At 36.5% G+C, this 22,460-nt stretch overlaps 1 long non-coding RNA gene across 1 annotated transcript; it reads left to right on the forward strand.

Annotated features, from left to right (window-relative positions):
• Positions 1–2,302: 2,302 nt before the first annotated feature.
• Positions 2,303–12,279, forward strand: LOC135154725 (uncharacterized). Its single transcript, XR_010294108.1, has 4 exons — positions 2,303–2,478; positions 9,955–10,044; positions 10,413–10,633; positions 11,153–12,279. It is a non-coding gene; the product is annotated as an uncharacterized LOC135154725 (long non-coding RNA).
• Positions 12,280–22,460: the final 10,181 nt, after the last annotated feature.

Raw genomic sequence — 22,460 nt, forward strand, 5'->3', positions numbered from 1 at the left:
TGTGATTGGTGACATCACAAGGAGGAACAACTTTCAACTTGGTGACAAATTTGTAATGGTCATCTTGACCATGTTAGGGGTCAAAATGGGGTCAATAGGGGTCAATTTTTGGAATTGCTCCAATTCTGTCGAGTCATACATCAAATTTTGTCTTGTTATATTAAACAAGAAGATGTTCACAACCAAATACTCTTGACCTCCCGTTAAATAGTTATGACCGGAAATATCAAAGGTCAACGAACTTTCGTTAAATGGTAAATTACACTGAAGGTGTTAAGAAAGCTATTTTTTTTTCTTTTTTATATGTGTGTACTTCTTAAATTTCTATTTTTATAAGTTCATCTTCAGAAGTCCTTATCCAGAAGATATACATGGTCAAGACAAGGTCAGGGAAAGGTCAAATGGTCAACAAACTTTCATTGGTAGCCAAAATACACAAAAAACGGTTAGAATCTTAGAAGTTGGTTCTTTATTTTGAAAAGTCTCTATCTAAGAAGACATTATCCATTAGATAAAAAAAGGGGTAAAATGTGCTCACTTATAAAATAGATAAACAGAGGTAGACGTCGAATACATTCAGTGTGGTATCATAGTATTGCAGGAATACCTTGAAACGACTTGACAAACCATAATGCCCTTGAATCGTATTATCTTCATGATGTTACGTGCAACCAGCTCCTCTGACTTTCTTGATTTAGGAATTCAATTCAAGTCCAATTCATTTTCAATTTACTAGTCTTTGATATGTAAAGAAACATTTCATCCATTTGCTTTGTACAGAATATTTTAATAAACAGAAATTATTGTAATGTATTGGGGGTATATGTGTAATACAGTATTACACGTATTTCGAATAAGTAACTAAGTATTTCGAATAAGTAACTACATGTACGTATTTCGAATAAGTAACTACGTATTTCGAATAAGTAACTGCGTATTTCGAATAAGTAACTACGTATTTCGAATAAGTAACTACGTATTTCGAATAAGTAACTACGTATTTCGAAGTAACTACATATTTTAAATAAGTAACTACGTATTTCGAATATGTAACTACATATTTCGAATAAGTAAATGCGTATTTGAATAAGTCGAATAAGTATATGTATTTGAATAAGTAACTACGTTTTTCGAATAAGTAACTACGTATTTCGAATAAGTAACTGCATATTTCGAATAAGTAACTATGTATTTCGAATAAGTAACTACGTATTTCAAATAAGTAACTACGTATTTCGAATAAGTAACAAGTAAGTAACTTCACATTTTGAATAAGGAATAAGTAACTAGCTTCACATTTTGAATAAGGAATAAGGAATAAGTAACTAACTTCACATTTTGAATAAGGAATAAGGAATAAGTAACTAACTTCACGGACCTAAAAATGAGAGCGTTCATAAACATTGGTCAAATTTAAATGATAACTTTATGGAAGTTTATATAAGAATGTAAGCTTTAAGAATATAGAAAATATATATGTTCAACATTTTAAAGGGATGGTCCGGGCTGAAAATATTTATATCTAAATAAATAGAGTAAAATTCACAAAGCAAAATGCTGAAAATTTCATCAAAATCGGATAACAAATAACAAAGTTATTGAATTCTAAAGTTTATCAATATTTTGTGAAAGCAGTTATATGCACATCGTCATGAATATTCATTAGGTGGGCTGATGAAGTCATATTCCCCACTGTCCTTTTTCTTATGTTATTAAGTGAAATCATAATTGTTTAATAATTTTCATACATGTGTAAATGATGTGTCTCCATTATGATAAAATAAGATGCGGCAATACATGACTAATGCACTTAATAAGTTGTCAATCCAATTGTTTGAGTTCTTGGTAGAAACATTTTTAATAAACCTAATTTTTATATAATGAAATACAAAAATGACATCATCATCAGCCCACCTAATGAATATTCATGAAGACATGCCTAGAACTGTTTTACCGGAATAATGCAAATCTTTAAAGTTAAATAACTTCGTTATTTGATATCCGATTTTGATCAAATTTCGATCATCATTTTGCTCTGTGAATTTTACTCTATTTATTGAGATATAAATATTTCCAGCCTGGACCATCCCTTTAAAGTTGAGGAGTCGAGACTATTTGCTTTAACACTTAAAGGCCCGAATTCTCGAAGGGTGGCTAACTTAGCCCATGGTGCTAAATCGCGTCATTTGACGTCATTTAGCCCATGGTGCTAAATTTTGCATTTCTCGAAGCTCGGCTAACTTAGCCCGGGCTAAATCGTGGGCTAAATCGCGTCATTTGACGTCACAAATTTAGCCACCCCTTTGGCCATGGGCTAAATCGTGGGCTAAATTAGCCCACTGATTTTGACCAATCAGAAAGCAGATTATCAACATGAACAATAATTGTTTTATTTTCTGCATCGCGAGAACGAGCCGACGATATGGACGGGAAGGGGGTCGTAATGCCGTATTTATCTTCACATCTTCGAACAAAACCGTAAGTATGCATTTTGACGTAAGAGTTTTGATCATTGTAGAGCCTTCGGCTGATTTTTCATTTATCTGTGCCAACGCGAAATATCAGAATATGATTCGGAATACCTGATGATGCGGAAGTCTTACATCAAGAGTTACAGCATGAAGTAATGACACAGTCCCATACGTTCAGACGTTCATACGTTTAGACATCAACGAGGTGTCTCCAGAGATGATCCACGATCGTCTTCAGTAATAAAGACAGCTCAAATACAATTAACGCTCGGCCTTTAAATATTTTACAATGGAATGCCCAAAGCATGAATGCTCACGGTCCAGACTTTTACAAAGAGCTAATAGAAAATGTAGAATTAAACTCCATCCCTGCCTTGATATGTTTACAAGAACCATGGTTCACTGATTTTAATATATTAGCAATTCCAGATTTCATCCCAGTAATAAAAAATAGAGGCCAAGGAGGAAGAGGAGGAATTGCAATATATGTGCATAAAACAGTTACTTTCAAAGAAGTCAATTTGCCTCAAATCAAGGAATATCAAAGAATTGACATTTTCACTTATGACAAGGTCATTTCATTAATCAATTATTATAATCCTTGTCAAAAGATAGAATTGCGAGATTTAGAAAATTTGATTGAAAATTGTTCAAAAAACATAATAATTACAGGTGATTTCAATTCACACAACCCTCTGTGGGGTAGCATAAAGCGAGATAGTAATGGGACATTAGTTGAAAACTTTATAACAAAACATGATTTAGTAGTGTTGAACGATGGGATGCCTACAAGAATGGACATCCATACAGGGACAAGGTCTTGCCTAGACTTAACAATTGCTTCGAAGGAAATCGCCAGCAAACTAAAATGGAACGTGCTAGGAAATTTCGGGAGCGATCACAATGTTATCAAGTGCTCACTGCACGAAATAGAATTTGTAGATGATAACATCAATCCTCATGAAAAGAATTGGTCCTTCAAGCACGTAAACTGGGAAATATATCGGGAAAGATTGAAGCATAAATTTAGTAAAATAAAGATATTACATTTTTCACATGATCTGAATATTCAAGATAAGTACAATTTGATTTTGCAGATTATTAACGAAGTGGCAGAAGAAACCCTTCGCAAAGCAGGCAGAAATCGAAAAGCAAAAAACCCAGTACCTTGGTGGACACTAGAATACCAAGAAGCAATCAAAGAAAGAAATAAATATAGAAATCGATTAAATAGACATTTTAGAAAGGATGACTTGGAAATGTACAGGAAAAAGAAAGCATATGCTCAAAAAATAAAGAGACGAACACAAAAGGAATACTGGTTAAACTACTGTCAGTCTTTGAGGAGAACATCCAACTTAGGCAAAGTATGGGATATGGTGAAAGGACTACGAAATGGTTCTGTCTCCAAACATATATTTCCCAATTTATTAACAGGAAACAATACACCAATAGCTAATGCTCAAGAAAAGGCAGAATTGATTGCTAAGGCTTTTAAAACGATCGACAATCGATTAGACAATGACGAGATTATTAGAAGAAATTCATTTGAAAATTTGATACGAAATACGATCGAAGAAAGCTACTCCTCTGAAACACCTCTTAATGATGAATTCACATATAATGAATTAACAAGCGCTGTTAAGGATATGAAAAATTCTGCAGCAGGTACAGATGGTATCAAGTCAATTATGATACAACACCTACCAAAAATAGCTCTTCAGTTCATATTAGTTTTAATAAACAGTATTTGGAATTCCTCAATTCTACCCACAGATTGGCATTATTCTACCCAGATCCCTGTACTTAAACCAGGTAAAGATCCAACGAACCCTTCTTCATATCGACCCATTTCCTTGACATCAACTCTCTCCAAACTGATGGAAAGAATGGTTAAAAATAGACTCGTATGGTTCATGGAGCGATGCAGTATCCTGACACCAACACAGGCTGGATTTAGAAAAAATAGAAGTTCTTTAGATCAGCTCCTTAGATTAGAAACAGATATACAGAAAGGATTAGCTAACAAAGAGTATGTTCTAGTTATTTTCATTGACCTTGAAAAAGCATATGACCTTTTATGGAGAAAGGGAATAGTATTTAAATGTCATCAAGCTGGTATAAAAGGAAAAATGTTACAGTGGATTAATTCATTTTTACAAGATCGATATTGCAAGGTAAAAGTTGATGGTCAGTTATCTTCACAGTTTGTTCTGGAAAATGGAATGCCCCAAGGTAGTGTGATTAGTCCAATTTTGTTCAATTTAATGTTGAATGATCTAAAACTGAAAGAAAAATCTGTAAAAATCTCTATGTATGCCGATGATATTGCCATATGGTGTTCAGGCAGAAATCTTGACTTTCTACAAAAGAAAATTAAGAAAGCTTTAAAAGAGATTGAACAATGGTGCTCAACCTGGAGTATGATTATATCTCCTCAAAAGTCTGCTGTTATGATTTTTACCAATAGGCAGCAAATAGAGGTAAATATTGAGATTAAAGATAAATCTATACCACAATACAAAGAATATAAGTTTCTGGGCATTTGGTTTGATGTGAAACTCACCTGGAAAAAGCACATAGATTATATAAAACTCAAATGTTCAAAAAGAATCAATTTGTTACGGTGTATAGCAGGAACGAGTTGGGGAAATAATAAAACGATTCTTTATATTATATACAAAGGTCTTATTAGATCCATATTAGACTACGGATGTGAGTTATACGATTCGGCTAGCCTTTCACTAAAACAAGAATTAGATTCAGTCCAATATCAGTCACTGAAAATAATAACTGGTGCAGTATATAACCCTGCCCTTGAAGCACTGCAGGTTGAATGTGGTGAACGACCTTTACAACTAAGAAGAGAACTGTATGTTGATAAATACATGTTTTATCTTTTAACAAATAGAGATACTCATCATCCTACTTTAGAAATTATTGAACCTTCCTGGTATATTGATCAATTTACTTGGAAAGTAGGTCATGGACCCTTTGTAGTTAGAGCATGTAAGCCAAATGAAGAAATCCAAATTGAACAACTAAGCCAAAGAATATTACGAGAACCTTTTTGGTCATATGAAATACCAAATATATCTTACTATATCCATAATGTTATCAACAAACAACGTAACTTAGTACAAGATATGAAAAACTGTGTCTTAGAAAGGACACATACAAGATGGAAAGGTTACTTAAAGATCTACACTGATGGATCAAAACAAGAAGACAAGAGAACCGGCTCTGCTTTTTATATACCAGAACTGGACATTAAAAAATACTATAGATTAAATTCTGTAAGTATAATGAGAGCCGAATTAACAGCAATTGTAATGGCACTTGATTGGCTAGGAGATAACAAAGGAATGTCCATCATAATTTTTACAGATTCATTGTCAGCTCTTCAAGCACTCGAAAGCAATCGAATTCAAAACAATCTTATTGTTGATATCTTATATAAAATCAAAGTTTTACAATCATCAGATATTTATGTCAACTTTGAATGGATACCATCCCATTGCGGTATTCACGGGAACGAAGTGGCAGACCAATTAGCAAAAAAAGGAGCATCAAAAGAAGAAGTTGAATTACACATTCCATATATCAAAGAGGAATGGAAAAACCACATGTCTTTGATTTATAAAGAAATCTGGCAGGCTCAATGGGCATCCTCATCTAAAGGAAGACATTTATTTAGCATCCAACCCAACGTGGCAGAAACAATTAGTTATCAAGGTCTCATTCGATTTGAAGAGACTATGATTCACCGGCTAAGACTTGGAAAATGTAAATTGAATTATTATCAGTATAAATGTAATCAACATGAAAATGGTCTATGTTCACATTGTCAGGTTCCTGAGACAATAGAACATTTTTTACTACATTGTAATAAATATGAAAGAGAAAGAAGAACTATGCAAAGAAGCCTGAAATTAAATACGCCAATATCAGACCTAGCAACATTATTGGGAAGAAATGCAGATTATAAAGTAATCCTGAATTATGTGAAAAAAACAAAGAGATTCGAATAAGAATATTCCACTGATCTCTCTCCATCTCTCCCTCTCGCTTCCTTTTGTTCTGAGGATTATATTTAGTGATGTTAATTCTTATAGACTACTAAAATTGTGTTTCGACATAGCTTCTTATAAAAGTTTGCATACTATGAAGTACAAAAATGCACAATTTAATGGTGGAGGTAACTAATCTTAATTATATTGCACCTCGCTATATGACAGGTCAGACTAGTCTAACGCCGGCCGAGGACATTGAAGCGGGAATTAAGCAACATGGAAACGACCTGGCGCAGATAATCTACCAGATTGAAGAGCGCCAACTAAACTCCAACACCAACCAACCAACGTTCAATTTTGTGTGTGACTGACTGACTGTCCTGTGCAGTCTGTCCATACACACTCCAAGGATCACGATCGACCGCGTTCAGAAAAACTGCTGTAAATGAAGTGAACGGTGTTCCCAATATCATGATAATGTCCTTATAAAGCTTAGATCTGCATGGCATGGGCCATTGGATAGGCGGGGGGGGGGGGGGACCTGTCCCCCCTGAAATGTTTGTTCCCCCCCTAAAATTTAGGTTGATGACTTTTTTTTTTGTTTTTGCTTTTGCTTGTCAAAATTTTTTGCGATCCCCTCCTAAAATTTAGGTTTATAACCTTTTTTTTTGTCTTGTCTTTCCGTTAATGCCCACAATCATTATTTTGATTATTATGGCATATGAATGTCAATATTGACTTGACCTGAATTTTGCCGGGACCGGCAGGTGCAATACACCGGGTGAACACCCTACCGTACTCTTTGACGAATAGTGACGGTGTATTGGATTTAACGTGCATAGGTTGGGTTTCTCCTATACATGGGACCAACATTTGCGTCCTTTCCGATGGACGGAGTGCTTTCCAACTGCATTCACACCTGCACTGAATACAGTGGTGAGGCACGCTAACACACAACGCTAAATAGCATAAGATTTTTTTGTAAGACGCGTTTCGGCATGAGCGGGACTCAAACCCCTCACGAGTCACGTTGAGATCTACGATCTTATCCGAAACATGCGCTCTAACCGACTGAGCTACGCTGCCTTTTTTTTGGCTTGTCAAATTTTTTCCGTGTCCATCCAAAAATTTCAGGTGGCCCCCCCCCCCTTAATTTTTTGGCTTCCGCCGCCAATGTAGCTATGGCCATGCTGGCCAGGGCAGGGTTATCATAAATGACTAGGCCTAGAGTATAGTAATTACGGTATGGCAACTGCAAAACTCACTCGGTCACTGGCATCGCAAAGACAAGCTAAGTAAAGTGACCTGAAAGTTTACTTTAAAGTTTGATGTTTTCTTTATTTCAATTTTTGAGTCATTACTCATCACTCAATCAATGAACAAGGTCATGATAGAATGATTACTCATTTTTTTGGGGGGCATTCACCCAGGTTAAAAATAGTGGTGGATTGATCCACGTGATGGAGCCTGTGTATAAAACTATAAAAAAGAACTGCCCACTCATCAAGTTTTGTCCCCAACCCCTCCCCCCCCCCTCCAAGAAGAAAAAATACTGTGACTTTGTGTTTGGGAATGTTGATATTTCTTTGAAAAAAAAATAAATGCACCCGTGAGGCCATGACTCATCATTATAATTTATAGACCCCTGTATTTCTTATTTTTTTGTATTAATCTCTTCTATAAAGTTCTAAAACTTATGTCACCTAGTACTGTGTATAGATCTAGATTATTTGGAATGACCTTTGTTTCTGGGGATTGTTTTCTTTAACAATTTTTTTGTTTACATTGGGAGGCAGCGTAGCTCAGTAGGTTAGAGCGCATGTTTCAGAAAAGATTGTAGATCTCAATGTGAGGGGTTCGAGTCCCGCTCATGGGCGGAAATCTGTCCCGAAAGGTAGGGGGGACAACGGGCTGATCCAGCCTTCGCCAATGGGGGGGGGGGGGGGGGATGAAAACATTTTCAGCCATATGTTAATCCCTGATCGGCTGGTTGAAGGTAATTTTTGTCTGTTTCATTGAAGGAGTAGTCCTCATGGTCACTTTTTAGCTTTATTCTTATAAATCAACATAAATATATGATATCATTGTCCTTATATAATGCTAGCGCGAGCAAAATTTTTTTGGAAAATTTATGTATTTTTTTCCTAAAATTTGAACATTCTGGGCAATGTTTGTTATCTTGAAAAAGATGTGTATACAACTGAATATATATTACGACCGCGAAGTGCGAGCAGAGGTTAACTGATGGAAAAGGTACCTGTTAAAGACTGTTTGCAATTAGCCATGAAGACGTTACATATTTCAACAATCAAATAATGCGAGCGCGAAGCATGTGCGAAAATTTTATATAGTGACATGAAAGATTGTTTTTATTTTCCAAGTTTTCCCCTCATCTTATTTTATTCACTCTGGAAAATTTGACAAGCAAAAAAAAAAAAAAAAAAGGTTTTCACCCAAAATGTAAGGTCATTTAGTCCAAAATACATGTATTATTTCGAATGTTAATGATGCATTTTTCTCCATCTTAAAAGACCAAAAATAGTAGGGGGGACATTTGATATTGTGTCCCCCCTACTATTTTTGGTAGGGGGGACATATCTCCCCCTGGGATTTCCGCCCATGGTCCCGTTCAAGCCAAAATTTGTCTAACAAAAAATCTGATGCTATAGCATTGTGTGTTCCTGTTAGCATGTCTCAGACTCTCATCACTGTATTTAGTGCAGGTGTGAATGCAGTTGGAAAACACTCCGTCCATCGGAAAGGACCCAAATGTTGGTCCCGTGTATAGGAGAGTCACAACCTATGCACTTTAAAACCAATACACTATTCGTCAAAGATGGGTGTTCACCCAGTCACGGTATTTATTGCACCTGCCGGTCCCGGCAAAATTCAGGTCATTGAGGTCAAGTCAAACTTGACGTTCATATGCCATAATAATATAATGATTGTGGACATTAACGGAAAGACAATGCTACCATCAATCATCCCCACTGTAGAGCCAAAGAAGTTCAGCGGAACAACCAATATACAGAGAGTAGAGACTGAAATTTTTGGTCTACCATTTAATTAACATGCAGGTAGACAATTTTGAAGTCATTGTGCATGTTTATTATTTCTATTTGATCCCTAGATCAAATAAATCCCTTTAAAGTACCAACAGGAGCACACAAAATATTACTATTTGTACTAACAAGTAGATTCTAGATTAGACCAAAAGCGTCAGTCTGCGACTCTATCTATGTACATTGGTTGTTCCGCTGAACTTCTTTGGCTCTGCTTACCAATTGGGATTATAGTAAAATGTCAGAAATTGTTGAATAAATCCCCCAAAACAACAGTTATTCCTGTCTAATTCTTGATAAAGATAAATATCATACAGTATTACGATATCAGAATTTATCAAGTCTACTACTGATTGTTATTCATATCATAGTAAGATTTTTATTTCCTTTTTATTTCTTCATTATTAGGCACTACCTAAGCCACAATACTGAAAATGGCTAATGTTCTCCAACAGTGTCGTCACTCATCATTGTTGAGTATGGAGTATGGAAAGAGAGGTTTGTTTCATTTTTTTTTTATTTCATTAATTTTCTAACCATAAGAAAATCTTGATATATCGGTTTCCTATTTTATGCCAACTGTAACCAATTATATTTTAGGGGCCATCTTTTTTTGTTATCACAATAAATGAAAACCTGTTTGATGGATAACTGTAATCTTATTATTTTACACTTACTGCAGAACATATTAAAGTCATTTGTAATTTCCTTTCCATTATTTTGATTGGGTAGGCAGTTTACCTTTAGAGTGACGATGTTCGGAATATGGCTAAAAAGGTGATGATCTCGGAATGCATGTCCACAATCCATATTATTTAACTCGTCCACATTTTAAAATTTTACTTTTTACTTTATCTAACCCACAGATACTTGAACATGTTGGAATGTCACCTTGAGGACCAAGATATGGGGAGAATAATGCTTGAATGGTGCACAGATGAGTCTTTTCAACTCTGGTATGCTTCTCCAAGAAAACGGCCATGCACATCACCAGAATGCTAGAACAGGATCAGGGAGTGAATATCTGAGGAAGGGTTCTTTTCCAGTACTTTGATACAATTGTCTTCACTTCATTTGTTTGCTGTTGGTGAGTTATTTCCCATCTACTTAATGTCCCATGATAATGAGCTTTTGTCAATAGTATGTTGTTTTTTTTTTCCTTAATACAATACAAATCAAACTTATGTAAAAATAATCCATAATAAAGACAAAATAGTCATAATACATTATGAATACAAAATAACGATGTGAGCTTAAAGCCATCATGAGCGGTTATGCAACTTCACCCAAGCTGACATGATCTTACTTGTATGTATGCAGTCAACTTGGCCCTTACATACTGTATTTCATCCTTTTTCAGTCCTGTTGTTAGTCAAATTTTATTATAATTTGATTCTCTTCATATGTACGATCAGACAATTTTAAAGAGTTAACTGCAAAATTTTCTATTGCAGGAGAAATGAGAAATCGAAAAGAAAATGCATTTTGCTTCTTCAGGTAAAAGGGGTATTACTATTAATTGTTACATCAATGAAGATATATTTCTAGAAAGAATACTGAAGAGCAATTTTTTTAATATGTATTCTGTTCTTGATCCTTACTGCAGGTATCCGTTGCTCTTCTTTTTTGATGAATTCCTGCCTGCATTCTCTCGTCAATCAATCAAGATAGCGTGCTATTTCGCATTCCATTGGCCATGTCATAATCTACGCATGAACATGGACACTGAGTTAAAACTGGTAGCTTGCTCAATCCCGTACATCTCTTGACTGTCACCAGCTATCTATTCCTAGAGGTTTTAAAGCTACTGTACCACAGCCAATTTGGACAGCACCATCTCAAGACATAAACTCCTGTACCTTGTAACACCAGGATGTAATAAATTGACAGGTTTATTACTTATTTGCAAAGAAAATAATATTTTCTTAGTTGTTGGGGTGTTTCCACGCATTCCTGTATTTCAATAGTGATCTAATGACCATCTTGCTTTTAAAACCCAAATTCACAATATTTTTCTTGTTTGATAAAAGGTTAGGTACATGTTGGGTTAATAAGCAACAGTTGTATCATACTTAACTCAGTTTTGCCAAGAGATGGACTGACTTTAGGTCATTCTTATTATTCAAGTCTATTGTCTCACTTATCTTTTTTTAAATTAAGAATCAATGCTTAAATCCTCATGGTTTCAATTTTAACCCTATAGACTGGGCTATTTCAACGTCTAAGAAGACTGGGGGGGGGGGTTAAGACCTGTTTATTCATAAAATAGTCACTTGCCTTGGCATGTGCAGCTCCCTAATGTGTCAAATTTAAATCATATAATTTCATTTTGGTGAATTAATATCCTTTTACTTTCCAGCTTTTCGTAGGCACTTCGATACACTGAAATGAGCACTATATAAATGCAAACTACCAGTAATATTATCAATTTAATATTACTATTATTATGATTGAATCATCCTTCTTTAGTGTCTTTCAGAAATATATTTGACATTTTTTCCGAGTATCTTATCATTCATAGTGATAAATGTAGACAGTAAATTAAATTTTTGTGTCATATAAACGACTTTTGATCTAATTAAAAAACAACAATGTACTGAATAAACTAATCTATCTACTATAAATGTACATACGTTTTGTTTATATATTGTATTCCAGGTGTGTTATCAGCAGAAAACATGATTTTTTTTTCTCTCTCTCTCCATGTGCCTGTGTTCAGTTATTACAGGAGGCAAAAAATAAATTAATATAAGAAATACTTTATTCACTTTCAGATTAAAATTGTGCCAAGGAAAGATTAAGGTTATGTGTAAGGCAGGGGTGGTAGTAATGTGAATGATATGTTGGGAAAGGTTGTGTATGAAGGAAGTAAACTGACTGCTTGTGCAAGAGGATACAATTAGAGAAAATTGCTGTAGTGGGTACTACAATGTTATTTACTATAAACTTTTAATTGGGAGAAAAGTTTTTTGGTATGTAAAGATACATGATAATGTGCATGTGATGAAAGCAAATGAGAAGTGAAAGGAGGGAAGGTAGCTATATCACCGAGAGAATGACATGTGGGGTTAGCATATCATAAGACTTTGTTTAAATGTTAATTTTTATTGTAGGAATTGTAATCCCCTCAGAAATGATTTTATTTTTTTTCTTTAAAAGCAGGGGCATTTTGACCAAATATCCTGAATTAAGCAATTGGTCTTCGGGAGGGGATGGAGGGAGGCAAAGTTATTACAAGGCAGGGGCTGCGGAACAGTTAATCACAATCGGTCAAGGCCCTCCCCCCCACCCCGGATCCGCAGCCCCTGCAAGCTGGACACCAGGCTGATAATTTCAGAATTGACCATAATTAGCAATTATCTTTCAATCTAGGAGTACCTTGGACATTTTGTCATAATTTCCCCCAATTTCAAATATATTTTTATGATCGGTGGAATACCGTTTTTACTCATCCAGGGTTAATAAGTCAACATTTTTCTGGCTAAAATACTGTATTGCCTTTGAAAAAATGAATACATGCTCTTACGAATGTGCAAGCATGGTGTCTAACTTGGTTACCCCCCCCCCCCCCCCCCCCGCCAACTGGAGTAGCAATAACAGAAATAGGTTAGGGATAATGCAATTACGGTAACCAGTGAGTGCTCTTGGAGGAGCTTACCAATTAATATCTTGGCTCCTTCCAAAATTGTTAGCTCTGGCACAAATGTTGGAAGTTTTTGCTCGCGCACATCTTTTTAAAAATTAATTTTACCAGATACGCCATATCAAGCCCCCTTTAAATTTTTGGTTCATCCAGGACTTCATCGATCATGGGGTGCAGAAATTAAATGTTCCTCCCCCCCAAAAAAAAAATAGATAAAATCAATCGAAAATAAAAATGATAAAGAAAAAAATATAAACTAGTTAAGTAAATTATAAGAGGTAGACTATAAATAAAGGAATAAAAATAACGAAATAAACAAATTTAAAGAATTCTGTTTTTGAAGGTGAAAGATAATCAAATTTAAAAAAATAATAGAAAATGGAATTTCATACAAATACTGCTGCAACTTCCCCATTGATAAAAATATAACTTATTGGAAAAAATACAATTAATAGAACATAAAATTTTAAAAATATTACTTCAAATAGGAAAGTTTAAGAGAAAGAAATAAATGGCACTCGATAGTGGGGTCGAGGTCATGTTGCTTGCGCCGGCCCCAGCCCCTAACTCATAAATCTTTCACATGCATCTAAACGTCACATACAAGACCCCAATTTTTTTCAAGATTCAATTTTTAAGGATAGCCATGCATAGCAGCATGGCATTTCATTTTCAATCAAAACTCGATCCACCCACTTTGACAAGGTAGGTAGGCTTCGTAAACAGAATCAGATCGATGATGTATTTCACACAATGTGCTCTATAAATGGCAAGTTTTTTAGTTGCATTTTCCGTACTCAGTACTACGATATGTGCTCGATTTGGACTAAGGTTAGATCTAACCTATAGTCTATACATACCTAACAAAAGGTTAAAATTAGAGTAGGCCCCTACAGCTTTTTTCGCATTTAAGGTACCACTCTGTAGAACAGTGCAGTCTTGGTCCTCACGATGCGTAGCCCAGGGGGCTCCGGCCGGAGCTCCATGGGTTACGCGATACGTTGCCCGGAACGGTGCAGGCAGGGGCAGCGCTCGCAGGCGGCGTGCCGTCGGCGGTAAATATATACCTACGTTGGCCCAAGTTAATTAACAAATTAATGACAATGTTCGCTGTCAATACCATCTCGCAAAGAAATTCAAGTGCATGTTGCTGATACATGATTTTTTATTGGTTGAGTCCTGCTTCATAACCCCTGCGATGGCGACGTTTTCATGTCCCTAGCAGACTAAACTCTCAATACGGCGCTGAGCATGCTCAGTACTGCTTTATTACACTGAGCATGCTCAGTACAGTGCTAAATAGAGCGCTAACTTCAGTCATCGATCGTGGTAGATTTAGCCCCCCGTGCTAAATATTTAGCACCCCGTGCTAAATATTTAGCCCGATGGGCTAAGTTAGCCGGGGGTGCTAACTAGCCCACGCTTTGAGAAATGCTCGGTGGGCTAAATTAGCCCACGGGGGATAGTTAGCCCAGTGGGCTAAGTTAGCACGGGCTAAGTTAGCCACCCTTTGAGAATTCGGGCCATAGGGGCCAATAACGGACTTTCCATAATCTTATCTTTTATAGGTACAATGAAATTATCTTCATTTGTAATGTCTGTGATGGGTTTGTGACCTATAGGCCTTCTCTATAATTCAATTAGCTATGTTACTGCATATGTTTTCATTCATCATCTCAAGTTAGCACAAATTAATCCAACAACTAATTTTCATTGATTAAAATTAATCTCAGCTAAACGATATAAAAAATAAATAAATGATTTAGCATTTTTTAGTAACATCTTAGTTTTGTATCGTTTTTTTTTTTGCCGAACGTTATAAACACGATTTTTTTCCATACATAATATTTTTTTTCATGTTGATTTTCTAATGAGAAAGCATGAGGGGTCAGAGAGATTGCCGCCCATTTCGATATTTCAAGTTTAATTGACAAAAAAAATATAAAAAATGGGTGGGGAAAAGACGGAGGGAGAATAAAAGAAAACATATACTAAAAATTATTTGGGCCTGTTACCCGGAGAAGTTAAAATGACTTCCGCTTTTGGTCGTCTTGCCGTGCAAGACGACCTGACCTGAAATTGATGACAACTAGCCCCCATATATAGCAAATAACTTGGCGCCATCCCAGATAAAATGCATCAGACTGCAATCGAATGGAATGACCCCCAAATATGTTGAAAGGTGATATGTCAGTGTGGCTTGCCGTAAACGCATTTTCTCTCAATGCCGACGGCGGCGGGCGGTGTGCAAAGAAGATCATGCCTACGTACGACATGTCTGGAGGTGTCTTTCCAAGGACCATTCTTCGTATCGCCCAAATCGGCTTTGTGAAACAGTTGAGCGATATCTCGTTCTTGCGTAGAACGGTTCTACGAAAGACCCTTTCATGCAACAGGCCCTTGTTCATACCATGATACGACCGGGAATGTGTTGGCTCTTGCCCCCTCCCCTGGCTACCGACCCCTGTTACGCCCCTGTTCGTTAATCCGAAAATGAAATGTGGTTCGTTGTTCCGGAGGTTCGTTAATCCGAAAAATGAAATTATCGGTGGCAAAGCCGGGAAAACCGGAAGGGTAAGCGTAGTGGAGGGAAGGGGGGGGGGGAACACCGTTGCTTTTCTATATTGTTATGAGGATGGGGAGGCAAAAAGAAGGGCGGCGGAACGAATTTTTGTTTGGGGGGCAAAGCCAAAAATTGCACCCTGTCAAAATGGGCATTTTGGTGATATTTTCACAATGAGATTATCATTCAGATTCAGATTTAGATTTTTTTGTCCAATTGCATTCGAGTACAAATGGAAATTCAATTTGTTCGCACAAAATAATTCAGAATATCACATGATACACACATAAGATTACACGATACATATAGTAAACATTATACAAATCATTATATTATATTATACAAATCATATGCTTGAAGTCATTGTGTGTTTTATAGTAATTAAGTAGGGCAATAAAAACCTTTTTGAAGTGATTTCTGATTATGGTTAGATATATTCAGGTTTCATTTTGGCGAGAGAGTATAACGAGCGAGCGGTTTGGGAAAAGTTCAAAGCTGAAGTTGTAAAACTCGTTTTTTGTCAATTACTGTTAAAAGGTCATCCTCGGGAGGTATTGCGAGCGTGGATAGCAAGCTCAAACTTTTAGACATTTCAATAAGAAATGAAAATAAACATTCTGAGCAGTTTTTGCAATCATTAAAAGATGAAGAATTAATACGAGCGCGAAGTGCGAGCTGAAATATACTTACCAGGCATTTGGTGACTCATGCATAGGATACATCGAATAATGCGAGTGCGAAGCTAGCTCATCATGCTCATGTTCATTGCACTATACCTGCAAATATCTATTTTATCATTCATTATCCAGTTTAAACATAAATATATGAACATGATACAAAGGTACAAGGACCCAACTTAACATGTTTACAATAATTACAACTTAAAAAAAAAAATACTGAACATCGAACAAAGAAAATATAAATGCATTCAACGAGAAAACTACTATTAACCAAATATAAGAGCAGAATTATTATCATAAAAGTTATCAAATCAAATATCGCTAGGGGAGTGTTGATGCTTTTTGAAATTGTTTTGTAAAAGTTCAAAATGTCTACTAATAGATCCATTCTTGATTAAATGTTTACCTCTTTTAAACCTTTGAAAAATCGCTCAGAGCGGGGGGGTGATTGTTTCGACCTCAAACACCCCTTCTTTTGCTAGGGCGGGACAAAAAAAGCCATCCACAGCCATCGTAGTCAGCTTTTCGGAATGGGGGGGGGCACACTTTTTTCACATTAAATGTATATATGTATACATGTAATATACACATTTACTTATACAGATTGAGCTTTCGCCAATAGGGGGGGGGGGCAATCACATTTTCCCCGATCGCTTGTTCAAAGCTGATTTTTTTTTTATGAAAGGGTTGTCCGAACAGTGACTTCTTAGCTTTATTTTTATAAACAAGATAAATGAATCTCACAATCCCTGATTGAATAATGCGAACGCGAGGAGCGAGCTAAAAGTATAACAAAATTCAGGAACTCTGTCCAAAAACTTTAACATTCTGAGCAATGTTTGTGATTATGAACAAGACGCGTATGGAACTAACTATAATCATACTTCGAGCGCGAAGTGCGAGCTGAAATTTTTGATAAACTGTTATAAAGAGGAATTTCAATGTAGTTTTTTAGAACTCATATAGAAGTAGGCCTATACATACTAATGAAAATGCGAGCACGCAGCACCAGCTGATAAGTTTTGACGATCTGACCTGAAAGGGAATATTTTGAGAACTTCATGGAATCATGAATAAGTACTTCAAACGAACCTATTTCATTTTAGGATTATAACGAACCTTATTTCGTTTTCGGACTAACGAACCTTCGGATAAACGAACCTCATTTCGTTTTCGGACTAACGAACCTTCGGAATTACGAACCTTATTTCGTTTTCGGACTAACTCACCTTCGGAATTACGAACCCTCGGAATAACGAAGCGTCGGAATTACGAATGTATGCGATATTGAACAAGGTTTGCTGTCTCATAGTTTGGATTGCAATTCATTTATTGATTCCTTGTCAAATCTTGAAAATGGAAATATTCTATAATTTATTTAGTAACATTTTTTAAAATGTGAGTGTGCTAAATATCATTTTCATAGCACCCAAGCTGTGCATATTTCTGGTAAACTTTGTGAAATACACTATACAGTCTGGTTTTCTATCCCCTTTCCTTTCGAGGCCTCCATCACTTTCAAGCTCCAAGCTTAAGATGGAGGTCTCCCACATTTCCATATATATATATGTTCAGTAATTAAAGAAAATGTATATATAGATATAATTTTCACAGTACAGTTGATATTTTATAATGATTTATGTACATTATTCATTATGTTTAAAAAAATATTTGCCTATTATGTAATATTGAAAAACAAAAACTATTATACTTGTATATACTTTGTTTTTTGTTTTGAAATGTGGAAATAAGATAAATCAAATCAAATCAAAACTAGTGAAACTTCAGAATTTCATAACGTCAGCGATACTGGAATATATATCCATTCACTTGTGGTTTAGCTAAATATCAATCGATCGATAGAGGCCTGTTGCTGCCTTAACATGCCGTATACATGCCTGGATCCTACGGTATATATACATGCATGAAAAAAAGAGGATTGATCCGGGAGGCAACTAACAAAGAACTAACATAATGCACTAGACAAATTAACCTAGGGGGAGGCAAAATAACATAACGGGGGTGGGGGGGGGGGCAACACTATTTTTTGTTTTTTGCATTGCCTATTTCACAAAATGAGTGAGAGAAGATTACTTTTACTGGTGTAGTGTTTTCATTAATCACTTGCTGGATATGATCTATTATACTCGTGTACTGGCTGTATATGAGCTCCGGAACATTTTACCCCTATATTATACCCACTGAACTGGAAATACGTATTTCCAGTTCAGTGATTATACCCCCCCACCCCCTGGCTCTACACATGCACCTATAACGGACGGACACTAATAACATACTGCTTTTTATACGGTAGCGCCTACATTTTTTACCCGGCCCGGGCGCCTATGTGAGACAGGGAGTGCATAGGCGGATCCAGCTTTTGGCGAAAGGGGGGGGGGGGCGCACTGCCGAGCGGCGCACATATTTTTGCACTTCACCGGCGCCATAAAAGAAAATGTTGAAAAAGGGGTAAAGTCTGACCCTGTCAAATGCTCTTTTCAAAATGTAGGATTTCCAGTCATGCCATTTTGCATGACCACACGCAGATAATATTTCCGGGGGGGGGGGGGGGCAAGACTCGAACAAATTTATGAAAAAAAAATAAAAACGATAGAGTAAACGGACCGAGCTGCTCAATGGGGCGATTATTTTTTTACAAGTGTAATAAAAGTATTTGGTGCTCATCTCACATTTGCACATTTTTCATAGTTTTCATGAAATCTTAAGGAATTTTTTTTTTCACAACAGCTGATCGCAAATTTGCCCCCCCCCCCTTCCCCTTGCTGCGTACGACCATTCCCTGAAGTCCACTTAAACATATCTCATTATACCAGAAAATATATATCAATTTAAACATATAATCTTTCTAAAACATAAATAGAGAGAGATTGAAAAACTTATTAAAGAAAGAAACAAGCAAAAAGTAACACAAAATTATGCATGTTATGTGCGATTTCAAAATCTCGTGTATTAACCCTTTTATTGCGATGAGGCCAATACTTTTGTATAATAATAGAGATACAAGTTTTTTTTTACTATATGTATATATATATACACAGGGGCGTCGATCCTTTTTTTTTCAGATTTGGGGGGTAAAATCATGAATCAACTTTCCAAAGGCGCTCGATATCACACAAAACAAACAAACTCACAAACACACACACACATATGCATATATATATATATATATATATTTATATGACTCATGAGATAGAGACACATATCTCACCAACAAATTAATGCGAGCGCGAAGAGCGAGCTGAAATTTTTAAGTATACTGACCTGAAAACAGGAAAAAGGTGCCTGTTTAGGACTGTTTGTAGTAACTCATTAAGATGATACATATCTCACTACACAGATAATGCGAGTGCCGAGGGCGAGCTGAAATTTCTTTATATTCTGACCAGAAAGCTTGATATTCTATGCATTTTTGGTACCAATGATTAAGATGGGTATCTAAAGAAAAACAATAGATGTTCGCGCGAGCGTAAAATTTTGATATTTCGATCTGAAATAAAATGACGGTTTAATGGACGTTTGTAATAAAGAACAAGATTATATCCAACAAAAGATTATTGCAAATCGAAGCGGGAGTTCTTTTGACGTTTAGAACTGAAAACGGGACATTCTATTCACCTATTTAATCATGAAAAATATGGGGTTTTGCTACAGAAATGATGCGAGCGCGAAGCGCGAGCTGAAAATCTTTATACTCCAATCTGAGAAGCGGACAATTTGAGCACGATTTTAAATGAAAAACGAGTGGTGTAGCTCAATCTCGCTTGCTGATTTCTGTGTATAATTACCATCTTATTTTATTTTTGCACATGCGGAATTATTGGGGGGGGGGGGGCAAAACGATATGATTGCTCCCCAAATATTTTCATTGGTGGGGCGATCGCCCCCCCCCCCAGGATCGACGCCTCTGTATATACAATGATACTCCATCATGAATCATTCGGAATACATCACCAATCCAGGTTTATATAATTATCATTCAATTTTCATGTACATGATGTATAGGCCTATATACAGAATTTGGTATATATTGTGATGCTTTTCACTAAATCTAATGCAATTTGTAATGATGAGTAATTTTTATCGAACTATTTTGATGAAACTGAATAAGATGCTTATGACCTGAATTCAGAAAGAGATCTTTCAAGACAGAGCTTTGGAAATAGTTCTCCAGTTTTACAGGTATCGTTAGCTTTGTTTTTAACTTCTTCCTGAGTGATCAGATGAATAATATTTAACTTAATGGAAGATGAAAATAAATCAAATTTTGTGGCGTAAACATTTAAACGTTGAAACAAAGGTACTGACAAACTGTATTTATACATTGAAAATGATATTTAGTGGTTTAAATATACGTCTGGTTGCGTAATTATACACTCCCGGTACTTTTAGCAACGGGTTTTAGCAAAGTTTTGGACTAAAATATCGAATCATCTTCATAAAACACTATAGTAGCTGTCTTACACTAAAGGCCATAGAGGTGGCACAATGTGGAATGTGTAAAGAAGAAAAGTGACTGATCTTTTTTTTATTAAGCATTGGAAAATAAGATCAAAATTAAAGGATTTGCTCTACGCTTTTGTATGATTCTGGGATTTTTTAATACGTTAAAGATTTCATGACATCTGTGGGCAACTGCCCCGCCCCAGTCCACTCTGTAAGGGCATGCGATAAGCTTTGTTATGACCATTCAACAATAAAATGTATAACCAGGTGCCGCTGATCATTCTTGACCGGCGCCGATCTAGATTTGGTTGGCAATAGGCCCTTCTTCATTATTCTACCGGCGCCTATTTATTGGAACCAGGGGACGCTGATTATTATTGACCGGCGCCGATTTAGAACAAGTAGTGCTGATTATTTTTACCGACGTCACGTAAGATTCAGGCAGCGGCAATTCACAATCGACTGGCGCCGATTTTTAACCAGGTGGTGCTGATTATTCTTGTCCGGCGCCGATTTAGATTTAGGTGGAGCTGATTATTCTTGATCGGCGCCGGTTAAGACTCAGGCAGCGCCGATATATAATCAGATGGCGCTGATTATTCTTGACCAAGCCCGATTTAGATATAGGTGGCGCTGATTATCCTTGATCGGCGCCGGTTACGAACTCAGGCAGCGCCGATTTTTCTTTACCGGCGCCTATTTAGATTTAGGTGGAGCTATTCTTGATCGGCGCCTGTTAAGACTCTGGCAGCGCCGATTTATAACCAGATGGCGCTGATTATTCTTGTCCGGCCCCGATTTAGATGGCGCTGATTATTCTTAATCAGCGCCGATTAAGAACTCAGGCAGCGCCGATTTTTCTTTACCGGCGCCGATTTGACCAGATGGCGCCGATTATTCTTGCCCGGCGCCGATTTAGATTTAGGTGGAGCTGAGATCTTGATCGGCGCCGGTTAAGACTCTGGCAGCGCCGATTTATAACCAGATGGCGCTGATTATTCTTGTCCGACCCCAATTAAGATTTAGGTGGCGCTGATTATCCTTAATCGGCGACGGTTAAGAACTCAGGCAGCGTCGATTTTTCTTGACTGGCGCCGATTTATAACCAAATGGCGCTGGTAATTCTTTTTTGGCGCCAGTTATATGCATGCAGCGCACTGCTGATTATTTTTAACAGGCGAAGTTGTTGGGAAAAGGGTAGTTAAAAGAAAAGATAAGGAAGATGATATGATTGTGCTTTGCTGGGGGATAGTCTTTCCTTTACTGTTGCTAATATTAAATCAGTGTATAATTTTTTAAGCGGCGCCTTTCTTTTCTTTCCTTTATTTTCATTTTTTCAAGTATCGCCTTTTCTTTCTTTTACTTATCTTCTTTTTTTTTTTTTGAGCGGCGCCACCCCCCTGGATCCGCCACTGGAGTGTTTGTTTACAGGTGCAGTATACACGTACCTATATCTTCAGTATCGAGGGGAAAAAAACGAGCATGAAGTACGTGCATGTATGCCCAGTTCGTCTACGTTTACGTAATCGAGTTGGCCGATTAATTTGAATCAACATGGACCTAT

The sequence above is a fragment of the Lytechinus pictus genome, chromosome 7 (genome assembly GCF_037042905.1).
Source record: "Lytechinus pictus isolate F3 Inbred chromosome 7, Lp3.0, whole genome shotgun sequence".
Classification (NCBI taxonomy): domain Eukaryota; kingdom Metazoa; phylum Echinodermata; class Echinoidea; order Temnopleuroida; family Toxopneustidae; genus Lytechinus; species Lytechinus pictus.